We start from the raw sequence: 22,628 nt of genomic DNA, 5'->3' as shown, positions 1-22,628 counted from the left end.
GAGCATGCCCAGCTCGGAGCCGGACCGCGGAGGAGTTGGCGGCGAGCGCGTCGAGCGCTCCGATCCGCCGCTCCGGGTTTTCGCGGCCGCAGAGCGCGCAGCCCGCGGGGCCCGGGCGGGGTGGACCCGGGCGCGGAGCCGGCGCCCTCGCGACCCCTCCAGGCCTCGGCGGCGCCTCCGCAGCCGCCCCTCGCGAGGTCGCTGTACCCGTGGCCTGCGCCCGAAACCTCACCTGGATGGCGTGGGGGAGGGGTGATCCTCCAGGGGAGACCTGCGGCCAACCCGCTGGCTGGGGGCGCAGGCACCCCGATGCTGGGCCACCTGCCGTGAGCCTTGAGAGACCCGAGTCGCAGGGGCGGCCTAGCCCTGTCCCCAGGGACCCCGCGGGAGGCGCGCCCGGAGGATGCGCCCACACTTGGCCGAGAATGATGGCTGCCATGTATGGAGTTTTGCCTGTCTTAGGATCTTGACGGTTCGAAACTGCTCCGTAGGATAAAGCTTACAAGGTTTTACTGCACCCCCTTTATAGATGGAGGTGTTGAATCAGGTTCGGAGACTTGTTCAAAGACATTGGGCTAGTCAGGATTCGAACCCACGACTGCCCCACCTCAAGTTTTTTGACCGCTGCCCCCCTATGTGGAGTGCTTCACCTGCCCCTTGGCCTTATTGTGTCACCGTTCCCACAGTTTCAGGAGTGCCTTGGACTCCTTGTTCCCAGCTCTGTAGACGGTGCAGACAGAGTCTAACCCAAAGCCTTTGTGTAACATCTGGCACACGGGTGTTGTGGAGATGTCGATGGAATCTAATGTCTGCCCACCTCTACTGGCTTTAAGCATTTGGAGGAAGGAAGAAGTAGGCAAGCTACATGGTGGGAGCTAGTTCCCCACTCCTGACCCTGACCTATGAATCAGACCTGTAATTTTGACTTCGTAGCTCCATCTGAGCACGTAGTTTTCTACAGTTCAGTCAGTTTCCTCCCGCAGGCGTTCCTGACTGCCCTTCCCACCCTGCCAAGGGGATTTCTCCTCCACTAACATCCGTGGTGCCACTTTAGGGTGCATCTGGCCTTGTGATACAAGCATCTCTCTTGCTTGAAACAAAGGACAGTTGTTACTAGTATCTGCCTTCATTGGGAAAACGCTCAAACACAGCAAAAGTGAAGAATTGTATCATAAATCCTAAAGTACTCATCCTCCTGCGTGACAGAGTTTCACCTATTTCTCCCATTCCCACCAAGAAGATGTGCACCACAACTGAGGACAGTTTTATTCATTGTCACAACTCAGATACGCAGTGTGGGACATGGCACATGGTGGGCATTCCAGAAAATGTGGACTTGTGGGATGAAGGATAGGTCGAGGACTGGGTGGATTAATGACTGCCTCATTGGTGGCACTTTAGGAATACCCTGTGATATTCCTCATCTAACCCCTAGTTTGGTGGAAACTAGACCCTAAATTCTTTTTTGTTTTGTTTTGGGTTTTTTTGTTTGTTTGGTTGGTTGGTTGGGGATTTTGTTTGTTTGTTTGTTTTTGTTTTTGTTTTTCAGTACTGGAGCTTGAACTTAGGGCCTTACCTTGAGCCACTCCACCAGCCCAATTTTTTGTGATAAGGTTTTTCAAGATAGGATCTCACGATCCTCCCGATCTCTGCTTCTTGAGTAGCTGGGATTACAAGGATGAGCCAGTGCCCAGCTAGACCCTAAATTCTTCCCTTGGCATACAGAGGTAGAATGCCTCCAAATGAAATGTTTGAATCACTTAATATCTACTTATAGGAATTTTATCATAAAATTAAAATGTGTTAGTGATAGGACCTGGTGTGTGTGAAGAAGGAAAGGATGAGCTCTCTTCTTGTCCTTACTTCTTAACTTCCTCCCTTGTCCTGAGACAGTCTGTTGTGGATTCTTTTGCCCTCTCAACACACACACAAAAAAAAAAAACGCAAAAAGAAGTAAGAGCCAGGCACAGTGGCTCACACCTGTAATCCTAGCTACTCAGGAGGCAGAGATGGGGAGGATCGTAGTTCGAAGCCAGCCTGGGCAGCAAATAGTTTGCAAGACCCTATCTCGAAAAATCCTTTCACAAAAATTGGGCTGGTGATGTGGCTCAAGGTAAAGGCCTTGAGTTCAAGCTCCAGTATCTCAAAAAAAGGAAAAAAAAAAAAAAGGAGTAAGAACTTGAATCCACTGAGAAGCTCCCCCAAAGTACCCTTTCACTCATGGACCACCATGAGTGTTTCTTCCCTGCCTGACATTTGAGATTTTTGCAATCCACCCTCATCTATTGGTTCAATTTTTCTCTTTAACTCCTAGGCCCAGTTAGCTCTCACTCCCTTCCAAATATGGAATTCCACCCCCCCCTCCCCTGCCATCCGGTAGTTTTCCATAAGAAGCCCACTTCACACCCTCAGGCTGAAGGGATCCTTTAGCCCTTCCACTGCCGGTAGCACTTACTTCTGTTCTCATTCACATGAGCCATGGGATGTTCTTGTTTCCAGTCCTTGCTTTGCCCTCTTGCTCTCCTTCCATTTCAGAATCAGTGTTTAAGCTTGGCACACTGGACTTACCCTGCAAGCCACTGAATACTACGTTGTGCTTCAGTTTCCTGCATGGAACCTAGTGCTGCATGCACACCTGTAATCCCAGCTGCTTGGGAGGCAAAGGAAGAGGATGGCAGATTCAAGGTCATCCCAGGCACAAGGTAGCTCAAGACCCCATCTCAAAAAACAATAGGGCTGGCTGTGTGACTTGAGTGGTAGAACACCCGCCTAAGCATGCACAAGGGCCTGGGTTCAATCTCCAGTCTGACGGGGAAAATCCCATATGCTGCTGGCTAATATAGCAAATAGGCTATTCTTACCGAACCCTGCAAGTTCTATTTGACCCAGTTCCCAAATATCTCATCTTTAGCTGGCTGACGACCCCCTTAGCCTGGAAGCACTTTGCATGGAACAGGAACTACCTTGAGAAGACCAGAGCTTCTCCAGAAAGACAAAGTGGGGGATTGTAAACAGCTGCTGAGGAACCGAGGCCAGCACATGGCTGTAGACAGCTGAATCGTAAGACATCATACGTACATGGGACTGTATCCTCCATCTACAAAGCTGGCTAACTCTCCAGGTGTTCAAAGGTCAACCCTTTTCTTGGGCCATACCCAGGAGCTTCTCAAAGACACCTTAGCGGCAGGAAAGCTGCATGCTTATGTTCCCTCTGCACACATTGGGTTTAGCATTCTGCAGGAGTGCCTTAGAGTAGGGGCCAGTTTTGTACTCTTGAGCAAAGTCCCTTTAAGATAGCTCATGCTGGTTTCCTTGCCCTAATTTGTAGGAAATGCACAGACATCCTCCCTGCATGTGCATGATGTGGGCGTTTCCTAACCAGCCTTCTCTCCTTGCCAACCACAGATGCATTCTGCAAGCCACAGTCCACCTTGAAAGTTCTCCAACTGGGGTCAAAGACCAGAGCCCAGGTTGACAGAAACTGCAGAAGACAGACGCCAAATGCCCAAGTCAGTGGTTCCTCAGGGTGCTTCCAGTAAAGCTTAAGGGGAAGAATAGTGTTTCTTTGGCAAAACAGAGACACAATCACATCTGCAAGTCAGATTTGAAAACTGAGAATGCGAATGGAAAGGCACGGTGTTGATCCATCAGGAGCCGTGCTCCGATGCGTCCTGTTTTGCAGATTCATGGGTAAAATTCAAGAAACAAAGGAGGACCAGGCACTGGTGGCTCACACCTGTAATCCTAGTTACAGGCCTGGCAGAGATCAGGAGGATCCAAAGACCCTATCTCAAAAATACCCAATACACACACAAAAAGGGCTGGAGGAGTGGCTCAGGTGGTAGAGCACCTGCCTTGCAATCGTGAGGCCAGGAGCTCAAACCCCAGTATCACCAAAAACAGAGAAAGCTGCCGCCGGCCCTCTAACTCCCAAACATGTGCTCATCCTTGTTGAATGCTACACGTGTTAATTATCATTTACATTGCACATGTAAAATGACCTCAGAAGACAGTGCTGATATAAGAGAAGAAACTCCTGGCAGCTCGATCTGCCACCCAAGTGTGCTTCTCCTCAGTGGAAAGATACAGTTCTCTGCTTGGTGCCTCTAGGTGAAGTAATTAAAGTTGCTGGGTTTCCTCATGGGACCAATGCTTGTCCAGGTGTCCATATAACTGTGTTTTGTTAATAGATCCTATCGTTTTGTTTACTTTCAGTTTTTCTCCTATTACCATTACATTTCAATGCGTTTGTCCTAACTCCACTTCTGAGTCAAAAAACAAAATTTCCCCCTTTCTTTTATCCTCTTAAAGCAAGGAAAACCAGGTGTAAGTGGTTTATGCCTGTAATCCTAGCTACTTGGGAGGTGGAGATTGGGAGGATCATAGTTTGAGGCCAGCCCAGGCAAATAATTCATGAAACCCCATCTCCTAAATAGCCAGAGCAAAATGGACACTGGAGGTGTGATTCAAGCAGTACAATAGCTGCTTTGCAAGAGTGAAGCCTGGGGTTCAAACCCCCATCCCACCAAAAGAAAAAGATGAAAGGTTTAGGGAGGTAGCTCTGTGGCAGAGCAAAAGACCCTGAATTTGATCTCCAGCATGGGAAAAAAAAAAAAAAAGCCAACAAATAATGACAACAAAGAAAGCTACATCATACGTGCTCACCTTGGCAGCACAAATACTAAAATGGAAGCAATACAGAAAAGGTTAGCCCCTGAACAGGCATGGCACACACACTTGTGAGACGTTCCATATTTTTCTGTATGGCAGAAGTCTCTCTGGGAAAGAAGAATGAGTTGGGAATGTTGGTCCACATTGAATTTGTAATAGTCTTTATGCTAATGGACATGAAAGAATCCAGACATTAAGACTCTCTGGCAACAGTGGAACCAATAGAATTATATTGCTAGCCACATGTGTATTTAAATTTTTTCTACTAGGCACATAAAAGAATAAAAAGAAATGGATGAAATTTTAACAATACATTTGTTTAACCCAGTGCAACCAAAATATTGTCATTTTGACACGTGTCAATATAAAAATGTATTACTAAGGTATTTATGTCCTTTAAGTGTTCTACATCCGATGTGCATTTCATACTGACAACTCATCTCATTTCACGCCAGTCACATGTCACATGTTTAACAGACATATGTGGTTGGTGGCTCCAGCCAAGCCTCAAGAGATGTTCAATGCTAATAAACCTGCAACACACAGGATCTAAGATCACCAGGGAGCAGGTGGTTTCCAAATTAACAGAACAAAAAATAATGAGAGGAATACAAAAAGAAAGATGAAGAGGTAAAGAAGAAAAATACAGGCAACTCAGGAAGATAACAGGTACCCAAAAATCCCTTAGGTGCTAGACAGAAGCAGAAGGAAGCTTCAGAGGGGCAAGGGCAAGAAAAATCCAGCACTTGAATCAGTGGACAAGTTATAAACTAGGACACTGACCCAGTGACAAGGCTAGAAATTTAACCTCTTTCCCAAGCAAAATGGTGTCTGCCACTTTTGCCAAAAGAAAGCCACCTCGTTGGTTTTTGGAGATGGGTGGCAAAAAACTTAGGTCACTGCTAATCAGGGTGACATACCCAACTTTTCAGCACTAAGATCTTACTTTGCCAGCTAACCCAGAACCATGGAAGCTCTACAAGGCAGACAAATGCAGGACACTCAAGAAAAAGTAGGAAATTTGAAGGCCGAGTTACTGGTCACAGGAATACATGCTTCCAGATAACCTTTGCTCGTTTTAAGATTTGTTGTGAAACTGGATTAACAAAATTTAAGTGAAGGGAGTTGGATCATCTCCAGAGAGTGTTCTCTCAGCTGGCTCTTTATCCAATGTCTTTATTTGCTCATAGCAGCAGTTCCTGGTGGTCCACCAACATGATTTTTGTTTTGCTTATTTGTTTTTATTTTTGGTTGCTTTAATTTGATTTTTGTTTGTTTGCTTGCTTTTGTTTTTCTTTCTGGTAGTACTGGGGCTTGAACGCAGAGCCTGTGCTTGCTAGGCAGGTGCTCTACCACTTGAGCCACATCTTCAGCTGATTTGGTTCTTTTGAAACAGGCCTCTCTAGGTAGCCCAGGTTGGCCTTGAACTCAGGATCCTTCTGCCTCAGCCTCCTCAGTGCTGGGATTACAGGTATATGCCATTATGCCCCACTCACAAACATGTTTTTTTTTTCATTTGTTTTGTTTTGAGCTTGTACAGTCACTTTTAGATGCTCTAGGAAAATCTGCTTAGACTAGACCTATAGTCTCCAGTGACATCAATCTGTCAGAGCCAAGGAAGACCTGCTACTCTTAGTGAGGTACATTGTCACAGCCCGACTGACCAGCTTCCCTCGGGTCTGTCTCACCTGCCCAGCTCTTACAGCTCATAGGAGTAAGAACCCAGCTCTATGTAGACCTCTGGTAACCAGGCCTGGCTCCCGGCCTTTCTGCTGAGAAACAGGAATGAGTTTTGAGTTCTACAACATTTGATCAAGCTTTCACTTTTTCTTTGTTTACTAGTCAAGATTCTAGCCTTCATCATCTGTTATTACAGATGTTAGTTAAGATGGGTTACGTCTGATGAAAGGTAGTCTTATAGGTGTTAGTTATGAAATAACAGTTCTAGAGGCACCTCTCACATCTCCCTGTATACCCTCTGGAATCAGACAAAGCACAAAAACTTACTCAGTGTATGTGAGACTTGGATATTACACCAAATATCCGCATAGACTGAAATGATGAAGTAAGTGTAATATGATCAAATTTTATAGAAGAATAAACTCCTTTTTCCCACTACTGGGTATATCAAAGACAGTTGTGATAGCTACTAATTACTAAATCTGAAGTTCAAATTCTAAGCAATAAAAAGTAAATGCTATTAATCCTTTGCTCACAGGAGTGTTCAGGGACTAGGAGTTCACAAATCAATTACATGAATCCCTTATATAATAGTATTTTATTAGTATTGTTAAACCATTGTCCAACGTTCTCACCATTATGCCTTTCCCCAGGGCTGTTAACAAATAGAAAAGTTTACTGGTTTAATTTTCATCTTCCTTTGTTTCCTCTGCCCTTCCTCTTGCAGAGTCGCTGTCAGTCAACCAAAATGGTCAGCAAGAAGATGGAAAAGAAAAGAAGCAGAATCTCTACTAAGTCTTCAAACAGGAAAAACAGGACTTGACTGAGCTGGAATTGACTTCAAATGATCTGATGAAAGTAGAGGCCCGAACCTCTCTGACTGCCTCCGCCAGTAAACTTGAACTGAGTCCTCATCTCCTCTCCCTCTCTGCTCTCACCGTCCCGCAGTGCTGACAGCCTCTCGAGCCCTTATTTTCAACCTCCAAGAGGATTCCCCGTGTTTCTTCATGCTCGGAACCACCAACTTCAACTTAATGTCTACCTTGCTCATTACTACACCCTGGCTGGCCGTACCTCCTATTAATAGGACTGAACTGGTGGCTGAGGTTCCAGAAGTCAGAGAAAAGGGAGAGGGTCTCTTGGCTATAGACATGATATGCAGATTTGCAAAATGAAAATAAGAATTACGTCTCAGAACTGTGCAAAGATGAAAAACAGAGGAGTCAGGGAGCTTCCTGCCTGGGTACATTTGGTTGTGCTTACTTGGCTTGTGTCTTAGACAGTTGGGGCTGCTGACACAAAGTAGTACAGGCTGGGTAGTGGAAATAACAGTTTTGGAGAATGGGAAGTCTGCAAAGTGCCAGTAGATTTGCTTCCTGGAAAAACCCTCTTCCTGGCTTGCAGGTGGACCCTCACTCAAATGGCAAGCAGAGACCATCTTTGTCTCTTCTTCTATAGACACTAGTCCTGTTCACAAGGGCTCCATCCTCATGAAGGACCCACCTCCCCGAACACTGTTACAGTGGCGGTTAAAGCTTCAACATGAGTGTTAGGGTGACATTCAGTCCTTTTTAGTGGATGTGCATACTAGGGCAAATAGAGATCAGACACCCCCAGCTTTTCAAGAAAGAACTGAGTTTTATGTCTATGCATCTGCTAATTCTTTCTTGCCCACCTTCCCATTCAGTCCCCAATAAAACCTCAGCTACAGCGTTACCCAAGCCCTCAGCATTTCCTTTTACACCAACTGTCTCCCTGCTCCTGTCACTTTTCTGCTTAAAACCTCATACACAAGGGTATCAGATTAATTTTTTCAAAAACCCTCTTTTTACCACTCTACTCCTTGCTGAAATCTCCATGCTAAATCCTTGCTATTTTACTCGTATAATTAAACTCCTCAGTTTTGAGGTCAAGGGTCTTCCTAGTGTGCTGCGGTGGCCGGAGATGTGGGGGCCAAGCTGGGAAGTGACTGAGCTGTCACCTAGGTGCCATTTGGCTCCTTGTCTTTAAATCCACAAGGACTCCACTCGTGGCCAAAGGGGACTGCAGGGGCACATCCTATATCTGAGCTGCTTGAGGGCTTTTTTTTTTTTGGCTGTATTGAAGTTTGAACTCAGGGCCTTCCTAGGCTTACTGCTTAAGCCAGGCCTCCAGCCCTTTTTCACTTTAGATTGTTTTTCAAATAAGGTTCCTATTTTGCCCAGACTGAGTTTCTACCTTTGCGTCCCACCTGACTGGCATTACCTTCATGAACCACAGGGCCTGATTTGTTTGTTGAAATGGGGGTCATACTAACTTTTTGCCAGGGCTGACCTCAAACTTCTATTATCCCTATCTCCTTCATAGCTGGGATTACAGTCATGAACCACCATGCCCAACCCTGAGTAAAATGCAGTCTCATTGCTCATACCATGATGAGATCCTCGTGGTCCTGGAAGAGCGTGACTCCCACTCCCCAAAGGAGCTGTGAGGCAAGCTCTAATCCTCCATTACTACTAACAAGCTGTGGTGTTTCCAGGGAACAAAGGAACAAGATGGAAAAGGAGGTACATGTGCTTAAATTCTCCCTCCTAATGAGGAAAGAAGAAAGCAAGAGTCCCTTTCCACAGCAAGCCCCAATGGCCCATTCAGGACCATGCACACCAAGTCGGGTCCAGTAAGCAAGAAAGTATGGCCTGATGGCTTGTGATGCAGTGACTCCAACTAGATCCAAATGTCAATTAGTGCGTATGGCTGCCAAGATCAGTGGCTGGGCCAGTTCATCTCATAACTCTATGGTGAGACCTTCTTGAATCTGGATCTGGAACCTAGAGCATTCCAGACTCTGAGAAATACTGGTGTGTTGGCCCCACCAGATCAACCTGGTGGACTGGGCACTGCATCTATTTGGGTAGAGTTGTAACCAGAAAACCTCCTTATCACGTTTATTAAGCATCTGTGATGCACTCAGGAGCTTTAAATGCTGAGGACACAACAGTGATACAACTCTGAGTTGATGGCACTTACAATATTTAAAAGAAACAATCAAATAATCCTATAAACCAGTAGAAAGTTACAACGACAAGAGCTCCGAAGAAGGCTATGAGTCTATGTAGTAGTAGAGGGGAGATTTCCCCTGGAAGCAATGCTTCATCTGAGATCTAAACATTGACTAAGAATCAAGTATGCAAAATGAGAAAGCAGGAAGAGCATATGGCTGGTAGAATTAAAAGCCACTATGCATGAAGGGAAGAGAGAGAAGGGGAACCATGTGTGAAGTCAGGCTGGGAGGTAGAAGGGGCAGACCATGCAGAACAGTCTGGATTATGGAGGAGTTTGTCCAGTAGGAAATGGAAAGTCACTTAATGGTTTTAAACAGAGGGACATCCCAATTAGGTTCACATGAAGAGATCACATTGAACATAGAACACAGACTGGAGGGAAGTGGTCAGGGTGGATGTGGGAAGAGCAGGTAATGAATAATTATGAGTCTGAGGAGGAAATTATGGCTGATGGTGGTAGTGGTAGAGACAAATGGATGGACATGAATGGCAGAGTTTAGTGATGATTGGATATGGAGGATGAGATTGAAGAAATAGTCCAGAAGGACTTCTAGGTGTCTCCAACATCAGTAGAGGTGTCAGTCATTGATGAAGAGAAGCTGAGAGTGGTGGGGTAGGTGGACAAGAAGGTGAGTGTGGTAGGTAGCCAAGAGGTGATGTGGTAGGTAGCCTCTAAAATGACTACCAGGATCTCCGACTCTCGGTACACCCTTGTGTACTCCCTCTTCATGTGGTTTGTCTGGACCTAGTGTTTGCTTCTAGAATAAGGCAAAAGTGAGGAGATGTCATCTCTGAGATTAGGTTACAAACTGTTCCCTACACTTCCCTTCCCTTCCTCCCTCTCATCTCAGAATCCTCACTGGGGTAAACAAGCAAGTTGACCTATGTAAAGTCTTGCTGGTATCTCAGCAACAGCAGTGAGGACCTGAGACCCACCACCATCACACGAGTAGGCTTCAAAATGGCTCCTCCTCTCTGAGTCTTGAGTTGACTTCAGCCATGGCCAACACTTGACTATGGCCTCCCCAGAGAGAGAATCTAGCTACAGGTGTGGTCAGAGAATCTAGCTATACCACATCTGGATTCCTACCCACAGAAACTATGAGATGAGGTATCTGGGGTTTTAAGTGTTGTATCTGGAGACCATTTGTAATAAGGCAATGATAATTAATATAGGAAAGTTTTATACATACAAAAAGCTTGAAAATGAAATGATGAAGAGAAGCTGAGATTCATGTGCATTTAAAGAGAAAATATGAAGTGAAGGAAGAGATTACTGAGGTGTACCTTAAGGCTCTCTCTCCATTCCCCCTCCCCTCCCCTCCTTTCCCCCTCTCCTCCCCTCTCTTCCTCCTGGCCAAATGGAGATGACAAAGGGGAGAGAGAGAAGGAATGTCCAAAGATGTAGTAGAAAAGGCTGACCCCCAGAAGTCAGTGAAAGACAGTGTTTTGAAGAGTAGGGAATGGTCAAGTACAGGCTTCCCAATTCCAGCAAAAGCATCCATGTATGACTGGTTAAAGTGGGAGGATAGAGAAATGGGTAGACCCTAAACCTAACCTTAAAGATTAGAATCAGGTAATAACTGAAGGCGGGGTTACTTTGTTTTTAAAGGAGAGAGATGTGCAGATGTGGAAAGAGAGAGACAGAGAGAGAATTTCAAGATAGAGAAAAGTCAGGAGTCAAATAGTCAGGAGGATGGGGAGAAACAGGTACTGTAAGGTCCTGGAAGTCAGGAGTGCTGCCCCTCAGATGGGAGGTGGGGCAGCTCTGCTGTGAGGACAGAAGGACCCATAGGATGGATGGGAGGTTAGGAGAGCCCTGGGGAAGAGCTCCTGTCTTCTCTCCAGTACAGTTCGAGGAGGTCATCTGCTAGAGAGGAAAAGAAAGGCAGAGATTGGGGCTTGAGGAAAGGACAAAGGTTTGAGACGCACAGGAAAATGAGAGAGAACTTCAGAGGACCTGTGTGAAGTTATTGACCTTGAACTTACAGTGAAATCATCTGCCCCATTGGGTAATGCTCAGCTGCTTGGATGTGGGCCCAGAGAAACAGGTGGATTCATCCAGGTACAGAGCTTAGACAAACGGAGTCAATAGAGGGACCTGCAGTCTCACTGAGTGGAGAAGTAGATGGCACAGAAGGGAGGGTAGAAGCAGTGGCCAGGAGCCTATGCTGGAAGATAAGGCGAATGGAGAAAGGCAAGGTCGATAGGCTGGGAGATGGTGGAAGAGGCAGTGCCAAGGATGCCAAAGAAGTGTTGTTGTGAGGACAGCTAGAGAAACGCCTGGAAGGAGGTGAGATTACAGTCATACAAAGAAGTGCTCAGATTCGAGGTTTTGGAGAAGTATCATAGGTGGTGGCAATGTCTGTGATGTTTCCGTGGGAGTTGGTGACTGAAATTACGAAGGGGTGAGAGGAAGGTGAACACACGTGTGGCCATGGTTTTGGACAGGCCCCTGGACATTGCCGTCATGCATACTGATCGAGGCTTGCACCAGGGAGTAGGGGACAGGCTTGATGGTAGAACGGTGGGCTCTCTGCCCATTGCCTGTGTGCATAACAAGTGAGAAGACCTCCCCCAAAAGCAGTAATACGGGGGTTCAGCAGACACTGCTTGTTTTCTCCCAGTATCTTCGTCCTTTTTCTTCCTCACCAAATCTCAATTTTGTTCTGCAGTGCAACATGCTGACTGACTGCTTTACCTTGCAGCTATGGGTGGTCACTTGACACACTTGTAGCCCATAAGACAAAAGCTGCATTTCACTAGGGATCCCAAGAGGCTTTCTGCTTTCCTGATGCAGACATTACCTTTCTCTGTTGCCTAAAATTCAGACATGATGACTGGACTGCAGTGTCCAATATTGTGATCAAGAATTTATAAATATGAGGAAAAAGAAAAGATAATGACAAAGATCTGAGTCTTCCCTTCGATTGGCCACTAAACCAATACCAACAGCCATTGACATCCATATTTCTGATTATAGGAAGAAAAATGAACCATACTTAGTGAACTCAGGGTTAGGTGGCTTCTGAATTATAAGTCCTGTGTTATATTTCCCATGGAGGTATCATCTCACAGGAGGAACCGAAATAGAAGGTCTGAGAAAACAGTGGCCACAAGGACATCCTGTAGGGAAATTAGCATCCTTGGGGAAGAGACCAGCTTTCACAAGGTAGGGGGCAGAAGGTGAGGGAGTGTTAGAGAAGAAATCACTCAGAGAGGACAGTTTTCATCTTATGGAGAAAGAATTTAAAATGCCAGCAGGAAGAGGAGGACAAAGAGGAAGGACGGAAGGCCGAGATGGACAGATGAACAAAGCCTCATGAAAATGACAGGAAGGAAGAGGGTCAGTTGACATGTGGTCATGTTGGATCTTGACCAGTTATGCAAACAGAACAAGGGACATGGATTTGGTGTCCAAGTTGTTTTGAGGGCAGAGACCTTGTTTTCTTCTCATGGGAATGACCAGGTTGTACCCAGGTGACCACAGTAGTTCCACATCCTTGGTTAGGAAAGAAAGAAGAATATCATCCTTTTGGCCTCTAGAGAATCAGCATTCAGGTTCAAAGCTGCAAAATGGAACCTGGTGATTTCCCTGGTTTCCCTTCAAATCTCTCCAGGGGCAGGAATAGAAGCAGCACAGGAGAGGACGGGATTATGGGCCACAGGGCCTGTGAGGGAGGCATTTTTCCCTTCTTCTGATAATTGGCCCACTAGGGCTGTCATCTCCCCAAGGAGGCTGGCGGTTGGTCTTCTCCCTGAGGCCTCCTAGTCCCAAAGCAGGGCAGAGCGACAGCCTGTGCCTGCTGGATCATCCATGTTGCCATAGCAACAGGCTTGCCCCTGGAGCCATGGGTTGGTGGCAAAATGATCAGGTCTCTTAAAGGTTGCTGATGTAAGCTTGACCAAAAATGCAGTCTAGGTGGATGGGCCTGAAGTCCTAGAGCCAAGAATATTCAGTGTAGGAACTTTAGACCATCTCACCGCTAAGGATGTATATAAGCAAAATTCACCAGTCGGGGTAAAAATAGAAAAAAGCAGAAATCAGTCATGAAGTGTAAAGGGCATCCTTGAGTGGATTTCCTGAAGGAAAGGGAAGTAAAGTGGGAGAGAGGAAGCCAAAGCAGAACATACCAGTGTCTGTGATTCCTTGTCTTTGACTGTTGACTACCACGTATGGTAGCTGAGCTCTCCCAATATTCAGGGACCCTGGATCCTGTTCTGCCACAGCTAGGTTGCCTGCAGCCCCTTCTCTTGCTCTGAGTCAGGGAAATCCAATTCTGACTGTGTTCTGGGACTTCAGCCTCAATTCTTGCTCAATCTCTTACTTGAATGAGATCTTCTATATTTCCCTGGGGGCTTGCAAAGCTGCAGAGCTGCCCAGGATACCTGGCCAGTCTCAAGAACCAGATGTGCTTCCTGGTTTTGCTGCAGCTCTCAGCTAGGACTGGAATACAATAGTTGGGTGGGTGGGGATCTGGTGGATGGTAAACTCTAGAAGTGAAGGGTGTTTGATTCTTCTTCCCTGTATCCTAACACTGCACAGAGCCTGTCACAGAGTAGGATCTTAATAAAAATTTGTTGAATGAATGAGTGAATGAATGGGGCATTGACAGCCTTCCTGGGCCTGGTCTGCTCTAGGTTACTAGACTCTTTTATGGCACCTGCCATTGGTCCTGCTGCTTCCTGGATGGTCCCTCTTGAAACTAAGACCGCCAGTTGTCTCCAAGAGGATCTGTGGCCAGAGATTCCTGCTGTTATCCCTGGTGGAGCTTGGACAGGGAGAGATTTCAAATGTCCCTTTAGTCACTATAGTGACAGCTTCTGTCTTCCCTGAGTGGTGACAGTGCACCAAGTCCATACATCCAGACCTTGGTCTCAGCCTCTTTCTGAGCTGAGGACTTGCCATCCTTCATAGGCAAGGCCTGTGGACTCTATGAGAGTTATGGTGAGGCTGGAGGTGTTGCTCAGTGGCACAGCACTTGTCTAGCATGTGTAAGGTCCTGGCTTCCGTCTCCAACACTGGGAGATAAAATATCTTTCCACTTGGCTGGGTGCGGTGGTTCACACCTGTAATCCCAGAACACGGGAAGCAGAGGTAGGGGGATTGTGAACTGTACATCAGCGTAGGTTTCATAGACAGACCCTGTCTCAGAAAGACATACACAGACAGAGACAGAGAGACAGAGAGAGACAGAGACAGAGAGACAGAGAATGTGTGTTATGTCAGGACACAGTAGATTACTAGGTGACGTTAAAGGTATTCCCGCCATCATAGTGCAGGAGTAAAAAGTAGGACTATGATACTGTAAGTAACTGCACTGTGAGTGACAATTGAAGAAATGTAGTCTTTCTTCTAATACACTTTCTAAAATAGAATGCAAACACACACCTGGTTTTGTTTTCATGTGCCACTTACCACTATTTGAAGGGTTTTATTAGGTAGCCCAGGCTGGCCTGGAGCCTTCCAGACACTGGGATTACAGGTGTGCCCCACAACACTCCATTTGTTGCAGTGTGTTTTGTCAGTCTCTCCATTGAATGTAAGCTCCATGATGTCAGGACATTGTCCACTGGTTTACCACATAAATACCACATAAGTAACTACTAAGTGGATGAATTAATGGCCCTGGACATCCCCAGAGTGTTCTCTGGGTACCAGGCACCAGTTCTTTGACTGTATTGAAGAAATTGAAGAATGCCCATCTTCACTGAGTCTTTCCATGGGCATGGGTACAGCTGTGGCTGTGACACCACTATGCTGCCCAGGCCCTAATGCCATCTCCTGTCCCTACCTGCCAAGACCACATGGCACAAGGAGGCTGTTCAACCCTTACTACCCCACTGAAGAGGAGATTCTCTCTCTCTTTCTCCCCCATCCCTCTACTATTTCAGCCCACAACAGGCTCCTCTGAGCTTCCAGATACATTTGGTAAAAATAACTCTGTCCTTTGTATCTACCTCCTTCCTCAGAATCCAGTGCCAGCCCACATCAGGCAACTCAGTGCTGCAGCCAGGCACCAGTCCTGGACTTAGCTTGTGCACATGGACTTTCTCCCCTGTCTGAGGTCCCTCGACTTTGCATCTTACGGTCCCCAGAAGGTCTCTGCCACCACCTGCCCCAGCATGACTGGACATGTCTGACTCTCCTGCAGGCACTGGGAGAGCAGCAGCTGCAGTGTCCACAATGTGAGGAGTTGCATTCCATCCTGTGGGTGGTGGGCAGCCAATGAACCAGTGCTGAGGAATGGATGTCTACTGTCCACGTGTGGGTGTGACACGGAGAGACTCAGATACCTTTGTCATGAGGGGGATGAGAAGTGGAGAGACTCTTGGTCCCCCTGTATCTCTGTGGAAGTGCATAGTTCTCTTGAAAGGATTCTGGCTTTCTCCTCTCTGGGCACACGGTAGGCATATTGGTTAATTTTGTATCTGGTCAACATGGCCAGGTCACGGGGTGTCCAGATATTTGGTTAGATATTATTTATGGTAATCTCTGAAGAGATAAACATTTGAATTAATGGACTGAGTAGAGCAGACTGCCCTCCTCCACATGGCAGGCATATCATGTCATCTGTTGGAAACCTGAAGAATAAAGGTAGAGTAAGAAGGAATTCCTTCTCTCCGCAGCTTGTCTCCCAGCTGGGACATCTGTCTACTTAAGTGCCTCCACACTTGCAACGAAACCTAGGCCATTGGCTCTCCTATGTCTCCAGTTTACCAGCTGTGGGACTCAGGACTTCCCTATTTCTCTGGAAAACCCAGACTACAGTGTAGGATTTTTTTCCTGGCCCTCTGTGGATGGATGTTGTCTTATGTCAATTCATGTGACCGGGGAGTTGTCATATCACTCTGCAGAGCATTCAGGGGGCAGGCATGAGACACCCGAGGTCTCTCGTTCCCTCTGGTGGGTTGAGTCAACACAGCAAGGAACCACATAAGCAAGAGGACACGATGGGGTGGGGATGATAGAGGTATGATACCAAGAGCCACTACTATAGTTGTCTACCACATCTGGAAATCCCAAATGATGGCTGCTCCATCCAGTTGGACACCCACCATCATCCTGAGACAGGCAGGAGAATGGATGAGACGGAAATGGAGCTCTGAGCAGCTGAGATTTAGGGTACCACAGCACAGCTTAGCCTAGCCTGACCAATGTGTTTCCTCTCCTTTCTTCTCTGTTTTTCTTAACAGGTAATCGATAACTTCCAAGAGACTCTTGAAACCTTCTCTCCTGGCCAGGCGCTTACAGAGGGACTCCATGCCAGGAAAAAAAAAAATCGCCAGGGCCGCCCTCCAAGTAAGACACGGTCACTTAGCTGCATCCTCACCATGTCATCGTAGGAGGTGGAATCATGGAACTGTCCACTTAGAGCATACTGATTTTCTATGAAGAAGAAATGACACTTAGACTGTTTTCAGTGTTGTAGGGACACCAGCATTCTCTCTCCACTGGCTCCACTTGATAGCTCCTCTTCTTCAGAGTAATCAGTGACCTGGTCAGCATCCTAGGTCAGGTCAGGTTTTAAAAGCATGTACATACACTCCCACCTACTCTGGCTGGTATTTCTTCCCTTCTCAGTGTTGTGGGCAGAGTTAGAAAAGTCCTGGCCCTTAGAGCTTAGTGTGGGCTACTCTCTCCTAGCACATCTTTCAGACTCCACATGGCTGAGTGCTTTTTCTAGATGGATCTTTCCCTCTGTCTGTCTCAATCTCCCCCAACTCCTTGAATTTGGGTTTAGAGGTACACAGTGGATGATAGAAAGCCCCACTTAGGCCACTGGCTCTTCACCTGAGCTTCTTTTCTTTTTTTTTTTTTTTGTCTTTTCTTTTTTGGTGCTGGGATCGAACCCAGGGCCTCACGCATGCTAGGACCTGAGCTTATTTTCATATTGTCTCCAAATGTAGTGATTTGTATCATGTTGACTTAGTCGAGCTAGCCCTGTGCACCCCAGATCTCCCCTCCCGGTGTCCATCTGAGTCTACACGGCCTAAGGGACATTTGTGCATGATTTGGGTGGTGGAAGCGAGACACCTTCCTCTTTGCACACTCAGCGTGGGGCACTAGATCCTGTGGGACTCACGTCAGTGAAATTTTCTGGCTTGCCTTGCTGGTGTGGGTGTGGCTGCCCCCACTCAGTCCTCCTCTGGTTTCTCTGACTCCTGAGTCAGGTGCTTCTTGAGTTCCAGAGCAGGCATCAGCTTCCCTGAGGCCTTTCTGAGGCACTGAAAAGCAGCCTGGTCCAGCCCTTTGTGTGGCTTCCAGTCTGTCCTCCCCCTCCCCCCACTTCCCACCCAACTTCCTTCCCTGATGGCTGCCCTGTGATGCCAGGACCTCACACCAGGACCATGGATGATTCTGCAGCTCTGGAAATCATGTCAGGTCAAATCTCCCTACAAGGAACTCACTGCCCCTCACTCCTAATGCTTCTGTGTCCGATGGAAGCCTGAGCGATCACCACAGGCTAGCAAAGGGATCCTTGGCTTTTTTCTCCCCTTCCTTGTTCACCAGCTTCCTCAGGGATCTCAACTTGGGGGATGGAGACCAGGCTCTCCTGGGTCCTCTCACCATGACCTCATCCAAATTCATTAAGGTCTTCCAGGACATCAGTAAAAATAGAAACCTGGAGGTCCTTAAAAATGACAGAAATATTACCCATGGGATATATACGGTCCAAACACTTTATCAACATTTAAGGCAGTTAGGGCCACAGGGAGCATAGGGGCTAATCAGTGAGACAAGGAGACCATGTTCCCTGCAGGTAGACCCATCCCTCGTGTATTAAACACGTAATATGTGCAAGGGAGCCTGCTATAAAAGAAGGTAACAACACCAGCCAACATTTGAAAGTTTTAAATATTCCCCTGTTTTCTAAGGGCAAAGAGTGTGGGCAGTTGTTGGTTTAAGCATGCAAAAAACGCTGCTTGATGCTCTTAAGTGCTGCAGACACAGAATCACGTTGAGCCTCACAGGGACCTTGTGAGGCTCTGGAGGCCATTGGTTCCTCTTCACTTCCACAGGGCAGATGCACATCTCCCAGTGGCTCTCTGTGTTGGTTGCTAAGAGTTTATAGTTCCTCTTTCTCCCGAGAATTGCCTTCATTTCAACAAGAGCCACCTGGGACATTACCCATGCCCACATACACCAACCCAAGGGGACAGCCAATAGCAGCCAAAGGCTAAGGAACATGGGGGAATAAAAAGTTAGCCCTTGCCACAAGGTGGGACTGCCTTGTGGTCTAGTTCAAGAGCCCCCTGTGGGTTAGTCTAATGCTAGGTCCCTGGTGAGACCACACCCTTACCTGGCTCCTCACCTGCCCTCTCTCTCACACCTCCCTACTTTGTCTGGAGATTCTCCCTCAACAAATCACATGTACCCCCAGACCATTTTCTCAGGTTCCGACCAAGGGGAGCAGACCAGGGCAGTTCTATTAACGCCCCATTTCAATGGGGAAACAGAAGCTAAGGGACTTTCTTGGGAACCTTCCCAGACCATGCTGCAAGGTGGGTTTGAACCCAGGTGGACTCAGCCCATGTTTTCACCACTGGGCTGTAGATAGAGCAGAGTTACACAAGTTCACAGAGGACTTACATGCCATAAAGTTATGTGTCAATATGCATCAGTCCCAGCCTCTGAGCAGATGCAAAGAATTGAAAGGCAAACACTGTCATTGGGTTTCCAGGAGCTCCCAAGTTCACAGCAGAGATAAACAGGCACAGTAGGAGAGACACCGGTTGTAGGTGTAAACACACCCCCCTTCCTAACAGATGTGCACACAGACACTTCCTGACTTACACCAATTCAACTAATGATTTTTCAACCTTATGATAGTGGGAAAGCAATACACATACAGAAGAAGCTGTACTTTGAATTTTGAATTTCCATATTTTCCTGAATGGCGATGGTGATATCACCCTCTCTCCCGATGCTGGACGGTCAAAGCTCCCAGGTTAGGTATATAAAATGCATTTTTTGTGGTGCTGGGGATTGAACCTGTGGCATCTCACATGCTATGTATGCAAGCACTCTATCACTGAGCTTTCTGTCCAGCCAGCCCTTGGTATTTTTTGAAACACGGTCTTGCTATGTAGCCCAGGGTAGCCTCAGACTTGTAAACCTCCTGCCTCTCCTTCCCAAGTGCTGGAATTACAGGGGTGTTCCACTATGCCTGGCTAAATATGATTTTGATTTTATGACATTTTTAGCTTATGAAGTGTTTACAGGGACATAAGCCTCTCTTTTTTTTTTTTTTTGTGGCGCTGGGGTTTGAACTCAGGGCCTTACGCTTTCCAGGAGGTGTTCTACCACTTAAGCCCACTCTGCCAGCACCATAAGCCTCATCTTAATTTGAGGAGCATGTGTATACAGACATATATATAAGCCTTCCTGCACACATGTAAACTTACATGCGCACACATACAGGCAACCCCACACATGTACACACATGCACCCACACCACACCCTCACCACGGAATCTTTTACAGGTGCTTACAAAGAACGTGATGACTCCGTTACAGCAATGTATTTGTTAACGCAAGAAACAAACTTATCTTGTATGTGCTAATTGTATCCATCTATTTCTTCATTAATATCTGAATTATTTGTTTCCTTCTTTACATTTCTATGTAGTAGGAAGTTTAAAAACACATCAATAAATACATAAAACATACAGAATAGTATTTGTAAAGACTATTTATGTATCTCAGGAGGTAACAATGGTGTATATGCCAGGCTAGGCCACGATCTGATGAACAGAAAACCTGCAGGCCATTTAGGGAAGTGATAAGAAAATGTTAAGTCCGTAGGTATTCATTTGTCCTTGCGTTATTAAGTTACGTTTTCTCATTGCTGAATTCCCATGAGTCTGTGCTCTGAAGCTCTGTTTTCCAACCCTTCAGAGCTGTGCTGGTTTTGTTTCCTGGTTCTGCAGCATCTGTACTCCTGTGGCCAGGACCAAGGTGCAGTGAACTGAATCCTGGCCCTGGAGCCCTGGGTTTGAGTCTTTGCCTTACGATTTAGTATTTCAATTTCAGGTGAGTTGCTCTTTGAGCTTCGGTCATCTCACCTGTTTAAACAGAGGAACTGACACATATGCCACAGGAGTTCTGTGAAGACTGCTCGGGATAGCATGTGGCTGGTACTCAGCCCTGCACCCAAGAAGAGGCAAACAGAGAAAAGGACAGATGCACAGCTAAGAAACAAGGGGTGTGCACTTACTTACGAGCCCCTCAAAATAATGCAGCTCATCAACAAGCAGCCAGGAAGAGAAACCAGAGGTTCTTCCACTGACTGACAAACCAACCTTTCGCCATGCTTTCTTCTCCTTGCCTATCTGGCGGTGGCAGTGGTAGTTTTGGTGGAAACATTTGAGCGTGTGTTCCAGACATCATGACCCTTGACCCTTAAATACATTAGTGTGTGTCTCCTCCTGCCAAAGCCATTCTTTTACATATCCACAGCAAAAAGATCAAAACTAGGAAATCCAGCAGTGATCCATGCTGTGAAACTCTCCAGTGTCCCGATGCTGTCTTCTGTCATGTGTAGTTGTCATCTTGTGTCCTCCAGGACACATTTTGTCTATTCCACAATCACGAGTGTTTCCTCTTAGGAGTTTTATAGTGTTAGCTCTTATTTTGAAGTCTATAAATGGACAGTTTACTTATTGAACATGCAATATCTATTAACATCATTGTTTACTTGACACCCATTTTGTCCCAGGCCCTCTGAGTCAGCTCCCATGTGCTTTTGACAGATTGCTTTCATTTTTCAAGCACTCCATGATTTTCTGGCACAGTGAGATGTTGCAGGTTCATCTTACACTGTGACTGCTCCCAGCCTGGAATCGACCATTTTTCCAAAAGTCCTCATTCTTTTCGGTGTGAAATTTAAACCTAAAGACTTAAGTACTAGGTTGCTCATTTCTAATTTTCCTAGTGGACAGAGCTCGGAAGTATGGCTCTCCCTCTCTCTCTCCCCATCTATCCACATTTTTCTTATTCCAGTGCAATAACTCTTCAGTATTTGTCTTGTCTTCTGTCGTGTCATGTCTGTGTCCGTCTTCCTCACAGCGAGGATTTGGCTTATCATGTGATTATGTGTTCATTCCTTAGCTCGACTCCACAGTACACAAATAGGTTCAGAATTGTTATAAATACGGTCTACAAATCACAAACTTAACAAGCAGAATTTAAGATTTTATTTTTTCTATTTTTTGTTTGGGGACTAAATTTAGTCAAAGTATTGAGTTCAGTGAGGTTAATTCTAATTAAACTGATCCTTATCTTTTTTTCCCATGTGGCCGTGTTATTAATTTGACATAGAATTGGCTTTTATCTGCATTCAGCTTTCATTTTTTCTCATACTTATTGATTTCATTCCACGTTTGGATATGCAAAATATTTTTTAAATGCTAAAAGTTAAATTCAGAGCGTCTCTTCTTCTCCCATTCCTTCCATTCCATCCCTACCCACCAGCCATAGGTAACTGTTGTTAATTTGTGGTTTATTCTTCCTATGTTTCTTTTCGAGGAAATAAGCTTTCTTATTCATGTGGCATCCTACATATACTCTTTTATACTTTGGGTTTTTTTTAACTGAAAGTCACTCCATGTCAATTCAGAGGAATCTCCTAATTTGCTTCCTCGCTGCAGAGCACTCAATTGTGTGGATTCATGGCTTAGGAAAACAATCTCCACGCTAGGGGATTTAGGTTGCTCATGAATATTTTTGCAATGGAAGTAACGCTGCAGTAAATAACCGTGGGCAGGTATTTTTGTACTGCTAGAAGTAGTATCAGTGTGGAGACAGAAACTACATGGTAATTAAAATCGAGGAAGTTTAGTGATAAAAATTATTATTATAACGAGTCAGACAGTAAATATTGCGGCCATACCATCTCTGTCACAAGCATGCAATGCTATGCAAACAATACATAAACAAATGGGCCTGGCTGTGGTCCCAATTTTATTTCCAAAACAGGTGGTCAGCTGGATTTAGCCATCTGACCATGACTTGCCAACCCCTAGGGCACTCTCAAGAATGCCCTAGGACTGAGGGCACCCACCAAGATCACACAAAAGGGGGTAGGGATCCCCCACCTCCCAAATGAGGTTAAACCCATGTGCAGTCTACTGTGTGGAGGGCAGTTTTATGGAGCCACAGCTGTCCACAGTGGCCAGACAAATAGGAAACACTCCTCTGGCCCTCAGGACTTCTCCTGGTGCCCTTGGGAAC

At 46.2% G+C, this 22,628-nt stretch overlaps 1 long non-coding RNA gene and 1 other non-coding gene across 3 annotated transcripts; both read left to right on the top strand.

Annotated features, from left to right (window-relative positions):
• Window positions 1–151: 151 nt before the first annotated feature.
• LOC141418533 (uncharacterized) lies at window positions 152–8,279 on the top strand. 2 transcript variants are annotated; one of them, XR_012443163.1, is made up of 4 exons: window positions 152–2,702; window positions 2,912–3,060; window positions 3,406–3,509; window positions 7,079–8,275. It is a non-coding gene; the product is annotated as an uncharacterized lncRNA (long non-coding RNA). The 2 variants fall into 2 exon arrangements; XR_012443162.1 differs by having other exon boundaries at window positions 2,912–3,509; window positions 7,079–8,279.
• LOC141418674 (U6 spliceosomal RNA) lies at window positions 4,658–4,759 on the top strand. The gene has a single exon (XR_012443336.1). It is a non-coding gene; the product is annotated as a U6 spliceosomal RNA (small nuclear RNA).
• Window positions 8,280–22,628: the final 14,349 nt, after the last annotated feature.

Source organism: Castor canadensis, chromosome 17, assembly GCF_047511655.1.
Source record: "Castor canadensis chromosome 17, mCasCan1.hap1v2, whole genome shotgun sequence".
NCBI classification, from domain to species: domain Eukaryota; kingdom Metazoa; phylum Chordata; class Mammalia; order Rodentia; family Castoridae; genus Castor; species Castor canadensis.
This window is presented reverse-complemented; position numbering and strand designations above follow the sequence as displayed.